This window comes from Mustela erminea, chromosome 1, assembly GCF_009829155.1.
Source record: "Mustela erminea isolate mMusErm1 chromosome 1, mMusErm1.Pri, whole genome shotgun sequence".
Lineage (NCBI taxonomy): Eukaryota > Metazoa > Chordata > Mammalia > Carnivora > Mustelidae > Mustela > Mustela erminea.
In genome coordinates, this window is record NC_045614.1 from 163,743,329 (window position 1) to 163,750,548 (window position 7,220).

A 7,220-nucleotide genomic window follows, 5' to 3' on the forward strand; every position below is an offset into this window, starting at 1 on the left:
TGACAGAACACTTGATGTATTTCAACATCTCGAGAGGATAATTGTATGACCTTTAGGGAAAATATAAAACTATGCACAGAAAGCAAAATGATCAAGATTCACTACATGGCTCACTGTCAATTGTTTTGAGCCCTATCAAGAGGATGTGGGCTGGGACATGGCACTTGTGCACTGGAAAGTGGGAGTGATGAAATTCAGCTCAATCTGAAAATTCTTTAGTGGAAAGTCAATAGGTCCTGCCTGAAATCAACAAACCAAGAAGCAGCAATAAAGCATGTTATTTAGAGACACAGAAATACATCCCAAAATAATCCTCCAAAAATGAAAGTATGGGTGAAAGTAGACTGATGGTTTTTACAACAAATTTTATAAGAACTATTTGTCTCTTTGAAATCAGTATATGTATAACTTTGGTAAAAATGTTTTGAGGAGCATCACCCTCTCTTCTCCCCTTGATGGCGTGTGCTCATTCATTGACATCTGTGTACTCTGAAAAGGGGGAATCATCTGACAAAAATGTTACTTTGCCTGCTGTGTTTAAGGCTCCCATTTGACCTGATATTATGAACTTTGTTCATACCAACTTGCACAAAAACAACAGCCAGACATACACTGTCAGTGAACTAGCAGTTCATCAAATCAGTGTTCAGTCTTGGGGTATTGGCAGATCGGTGGCTTGAATTCCTAGAGTTCGAGGCAGTGGGACTCACCATTTCGGCCAGGGTGCTCTTGGAAATATGTGTCATGGGGGCCGCATGTTTGTACCACCAAAACCCGGTGCTGTTGGCATCATAGAGTGAATATAACCAGAAGCCATATGCCATGTACTCTGCCCTGGCTGCCTCAGCCTTACCAGTGCCGGTCATGTCTAATGGTCATCATAATGAAGAAGTTCCTGAACTTCCTTTGGTGGTTGACGATAAAGGTGAAGGCTACAAGAATACCAAGGCTGTTTTGTTTTGAAAGAAACTTAAAGCCTGGAATTATATCAAAAAGGTCTATGCCTCTCAGTAAATGAGAGCTGTCAAGGGCAAAATGAGAAACCATCATTCTGTCCAGTGCAGGGGACCCTGCATCATCTACAATGAAGACAATGGTATCATCAAGGCCTTCAGAAACATCCCAGGCATTACTTGACTTAATGCAGGCAAACTGAACATTTTGAAACTTGCTCCTAGTGGGCAAGTGGGACGTTTCTACATTTGGACTGAAAATGCTTTCCACAAGCTAGGCAATCTATATGGCACTTGGCATAAGACTGCCTCCTTCAAGAGTAACTACAGCTTTACCATAGATAAGGTATTAACACAGACCTTAGCAGAATCTTGAAAAGTCCAGGGATCCAAAGAACCCTCTGAGCACCACCCAAGAAGATTCATCACAGGGACCTGAAGAAGAATCCACTGAAGAACCTGAGAATCATGTGGAAGCTAAACCCATATGCAAAAACTCTGTGCCAGAATACCATTCTTTGCCAGACCAAAATCACAAACTCCAGATGGATAAGGCAGAAGCAGCATTAGAAGCCAAATATGATCAGAAGGGGTTTCTAGGCAAGAAGCCTGTGGTATGGAAGACAAAGAAGAAGGCTGCTGGTGTGAAGAAGCAGAAGAAGCCTTTGGTGGGAAAAAAGGCTGCAGTTACCAAGAAACCGGCAGATGACAAGATGCCTGCAAGAAAGAAACCCACCACAGAAGGCAAGAAGCCTGCTGCCTAAAAACTTACATTTGTTTATTCTATAGAAGTCAAATCATTTTGGACAGCTAATTTTGAATAAAGATCTGATTAAAGACTGAAAAAAAATGTTTTAAAAGAGCAATATAGAGACTATGGAATCTGAACAAACTGAGGGTTTCAGAGGTGAGGAAGGTGGGGGGAAAGGGTTGACCTGGCGACGGGTATTAAGGAGGGCATGTATTGCATGGAGCACTGGGTGTTATATGCAAACAACGAATCCTGGAACACTACATCAAAAACTAATGATGTACTGTATGGTGACTAACTAACATTAGAAAAAAAAAGACTTGCACAAATAGATTAAAAAATTTTTTTAAAAGAGCAATATAACAAGTGGTTAGTTATGGAGATTATAAATATACAGCAGTAAAACATAAAAGAGCACCAACTTCCTAATGTGATGTGAATATTGGTAGCATAAGATGAATTTTTCAATAACATCATACATGGAATTAGTAAGTACATATCTCAAAAATTTCAGATAGAAGTGAAAATGACATTGTCAAATCTCCAGTAGTTTAAGACCTAAAGTGAACACCATTACACTCCACTGCTTTGACATAATAAAGTGGAAACTATGAGAGGTAGCTTTTTGCAAGTTGCTTACATTTATTATGGAATTAGATAACAAAACAAAAAGATTCTATTTAAAATCACCCAATCCAAGGCGCCTGGGTGGCTCAGTGGGTTAAGCCTCTGCCTTCAGCTCAGGTTATGATCTCAGAGTCTTGGGATTGAGTCCCGCATCGGGCTCTCTGCTCAGTGGGGATCCTGCTTCTCCCAACCCCCACCCTCTGCCTGCCTCTCTCCTACTTGTGACCTCTGTCTGTCAAATAAATAAATAAAATCTTTAAAAAAAATTAAAAAAATAAAATTACCCAATCCATCATAACTAAACTTTCCTATTAATATACTCAACAGGGTGGCTCAAACAGGTAAGGGTCCAACTGTTAGTTTCGGCTCAGGTTGAGATCTCAGGGTCCTAGGATTGAGCCCCACATCAGGCTCCTCACTCAGCACTGAACCTGCTTGTCCCTCGCCCTCTGCTCCTCCCCATTCTCCCTATCTCTCTCAGTAAAAAGTAAAATCTTTTTTCAAAAAAAATATACTCAGCATGCCCACACATATTTCTTGGAGTAATGGTAGAAGGACTCACAGATGGTGTCTGTAACAATCCATCTTTCAATTGTGCTTTTTCCAAGTAGTTGCTAGACTTTGACTATGAATTGGATCTGGTACAAGCCTGTAACCTTCACGCATTATGAAAGTGGAGGGACAGCATATACACCTGCCACGAGGGCAACCAGTGACACTGAGTTATGAAAGTTCAGGGCACTATACTTAAGAACTTTCATATGCTGATCTTACATATAATTATTGGATATTTCATCTCTGCTACCCACATCAATACGTCTATAGGTTTCAAGTGGATATAAATTAATGTTATGTTGATCTTGAGAAGATGTAGCATCCTTCACCGAATGTTGACAAATCTGTGGACTGAGAAAGGTTTGGTACTGTGGTAAGAACTAGATTTAGATTTCTTTGGACTATTTGGAAAATTGTTCACACTTTGGACTTTTTTGTAAAATTGCCTGTTGATCATAAAGACACTGATGGCAAAGATGCATGTGAGTAATTTGAACTACTCTTCTTAAAACATGAGTCAAATAAATCAGTATTTCTAAATTAATAAACTATATATTACTTTAAAAACATATAAATAAACAAAAAAATGACATATTAAGTTTAAGAGAAGAGAATGCTTGGGAAAAGAAAGGAAGCCAGAGTAAAAGCTAGGAGCCCCAAAGTGCAATCCACAAGATCTTTCAAGATCATTTGGTGGTCCTCTTCAAGGAGACATTATGGGATACTGAGAATGACTATGTCATATGACACTCCTACAATAAATACAACAGTGAGTTCAATGATTTGCTGGACGTAGTCTGATGATAAATACCAAAGGGTAGGTTAAATCAAAATAGTATTATGAAAATCCAAACAATCTAGCCTGTATTCACAGATCTCTGATGATCTGTCACAAGAAGGAGTGTGTGTGCTGAACACTGCTTGGCACTAAGATTAGAAAAATCCAGGTTCTCATCCTAGGTCAGCTATTTATAAGATGTATGTTCCTGGGCAACTTGGCCATGATAAAATTCTATTATTTGGTTATCTTACTCTGAATTAACTTAAAGAGATAACTCTTTATATCCAGCAGAAATAAGTTCCATGAGTAGGTGGGAGGATAATGGTGGCTGAGATGAAGGAGTCATAGGAGGACCGTGAGGTTTAGGAGAACAATGGTATGTATATCACTTTGCTTGGGCTGCCATGACAAAATATCACACATTGGATCTCTTAAACAATAGAAATTAATCTTCTCACAGTTCTCGAGGCTGGAAGCCTAAAATCAATGTGCCAACCAGATTGGTTTCCTTTGAGGTCTCTCTTCTTGGATGGTCTCTCATCTTGCAGATGGTCACCTTTTTCTGCCTCTTCAAATTCCTGGATACATAATCCCCTTATGTTTCTTCTCAGGGGTCCAAATTTTCTCTTCTTATATGGACACAAGTTAAATTCTATTAAGGCCCACTCTAATGGCCACATTTTAACTTAAACACTTCTTAAAAGATCCTATCTCTATAGTCATATTTTGAGGTACTGAGAGTTAAGACTTCAATATATGAATTTGATGGGTACACAATTCAGTCTGCAAAAACTGGAAAGAAGACAAACCAGAGGATGATAAAAATGCAATGAATGAGAGATGAGAAGGCACCAAAGCCAGGTTTGGTGTCCTTCTCAGCCCAGCTTTAAGGTGGCTTGATTCTTGCCTCTCAGCTGTCTTCCTAAGAGCTCAGAGAGAGTCTGAAAGTGAAGAAAAAAAAAAATCCTTGGCCTCATCCTCCAACCCCAAAGAGTGTGGGATGATGAATCAAGGAGGTGAATGGAAGAAGAGGATGTGAGCCAGCTATACTGTAACTCTCAAGAACCCTGGAGTTGAGTGGGAAGTTCACGCTGAGACACAGGACTAACCCTTTACCTCTTCACCTTTCAGCTCTTCTGTAGGACACATCATGGAGAAGGTCCTCCTCTCTTTTTGTTCTTCACCAGCCCCCCAAGCCAGCTATGGTGGCCCTCTAGAGCTATTCATGAAGGGAAACCATACATGGACATATAAATTATATAATGCTGAAGACATCCTTGGGTCCACAGACTTAGTGCACATCACTATACTCTTTCCTATTACTTTATGCCCTATGAAAAATGTCATCTTTTAATTTTCAGCATAAAACTATTCAGAAATTAAGTTGCTTTAGGTTCTAATCTAGTCTAAGGGGCAAAATATGTTCCTGCTTCTAATGGCAGTTAAGACATTAATTATATATTATAGTAAAAAATATGTAGCACCCACTTTGACACCAAAGCATTTTAGCATTTGCTGAATTTCAGGCTGCTGAGATACTTCCGCTGGAAAATTTTGCCACCTTCCACTGTCCTATGATATTCATATCAGGTAAAATGGAATGGTTATGACACTCCCAAAATTTTTTGCAGTGAAAACTTATGGGAGAATAGTATTCTAATTACAGTAATTTGCCACTAATGTTTAAAATAATTTCACATATAAAATCCATAAAATTGAGAAATATGTCTCTGAGATATGCAAATGTTTTGGTTGGTTTTTCAAAGTGATTAGTCTGTAGCAGCATAATTAGACATGAGCAAAGAAGATGATCCATCCAGGTGAATTGTTTGACTTCCAGTTAATATATTTGTGTCAAATTCTATTACTATTAAATTGTTCACATTTATTTTTTGAGAGTACCAAGTCTCCTCTGTCTCACTTTTACATATTTTGTCTGACACCCAAGTTTCCTGTTGTAAGATATTTGTACAGTGATTTACAGTTGCAACAAACTGAACAATCTTCAGTCATCAGCCATCATATTTTACTCCCACATTACAAAGTGGTTTTTGTGCTTCAGAAAATATTCAGCAGAAATTCACTATGAGACTTCTCACCTGTGGCCAAACTCAAGTGACTGAATCCAGCTATAAAATATACTACTAATTCTCTCTCTCACCCTAATTTTTACTCCCACTGCCATGACTAATTTGGGTGCTCATTAGCCTATTCCTGAATTATTCCAGAACCTTCCTCACCGAGTTCCTTCGTTCAGGGTCTACTCAATCCCTGTACTGATTTGTCTTGTACGCAACAACACATTAATCCTGCTATAGCACTACTGTTATCAGACTACTCCCATCTACTACTTTGTTTTCTCAAAAACATGCACATTGAATTTCAAAATAGAATACAGAGTCTATACTCTGTATTCAAGGCCCTCTTTTATGGACTGCATGCTTGTGCCCCCCTGCCCCGCACACAGAATTTATGTTGAAATCTAAGTCTCCAAAGTAATAGTATTTAGAGATGCGTCCTTTAAGAAGTAATTGAGTCACAAAGGTGGAGCCCTCATCATAGGATTAGTGATATAAGATTAAAAGATATAAGAGAGCTTTCCTCTCTCTACCATCTGCCATGTGAGGATACATGAGAAGATAGCCATCCTCAAGCCAGAAATAAGACTCTCACCAGATACCAAATACACCAGCTATTATTGGACTTTCCATCATCTACAACTACAAGAAATAAAGGTTTGTTGGTTAAGCCACTCACTCTATGACATTTTGTTAATAGCAGCCTGAGCTAAGACACCCTCCAAAAATGATATTCCAATCCAACTTTTTAGTTGCCCACACCACACCCTAATTTCACATCTATCTCTGTACTGAAACCTGAAATACAGTAATTATAATCCACATCTTTCCTCATTTGTCTATCTACCTAGAAAATTCTCTTATTCTTATTACCTAATCCTACACTTTTTGATTTTAGCCCATCTTCTAAAATTTTAGCCCATCTTCTAAACAAAGAAGATGGGATAAAATCAGTAATTAATCATTCCAGGCTACAGTGATCTCCCCAAGTAATCTCTGATCTCTTATTCCATTTAATTGCTATATTAAAAAGCACTTAAGGGGTGCCTGGGTGGCTCAGTGGGTTAAGCCTCTGCCATCGGCTCAGGTCATGATCTCAGGGTCCTGGGATCGAGTCCCGTATTGGGCTCTCTGCTCAGTGGGGAGCCTGCTTCCTCCTCTCTTTCTGCCTGCCTCTCTACCTGCTTGTGATCTCTGTCAAATAAATAAATAAAATATTTTTTTTAAAAAGCACTTAAATGTATAATCAGGTTACATTTTGTGTAAGTGCATTTTTCTAACAAAACTATATTTTGCTTCAATGGGAGAAAAGTGTTTTACTTCTCATTTGATTTATCCAACATGTTTCAGATTATTAGTCACATAGTAGAGATACATGTAGACATAGATATCCAGATACAAAGGAGATAAGTACTTACTTAATTCATCACATGAGTCAATTATATGTTCATTATATTACTATCAATCAATAAGAT

The 7,220-nt window shown here is 38.5% G+C and overlaps 1 pseudogene; it reads left to right on the top strand.

Annotated features, from left to right (window-relative positions):
• The first annotated feature begins 432 nt into the window (after positions 1-432).
• On the top strand, positions 433-1,756 carry LOC116566992 (annotated as a pseudogene).
• The last annotated feature ends 5,464 nt before the right edge of the window (positions 1,757-7,220 follow it).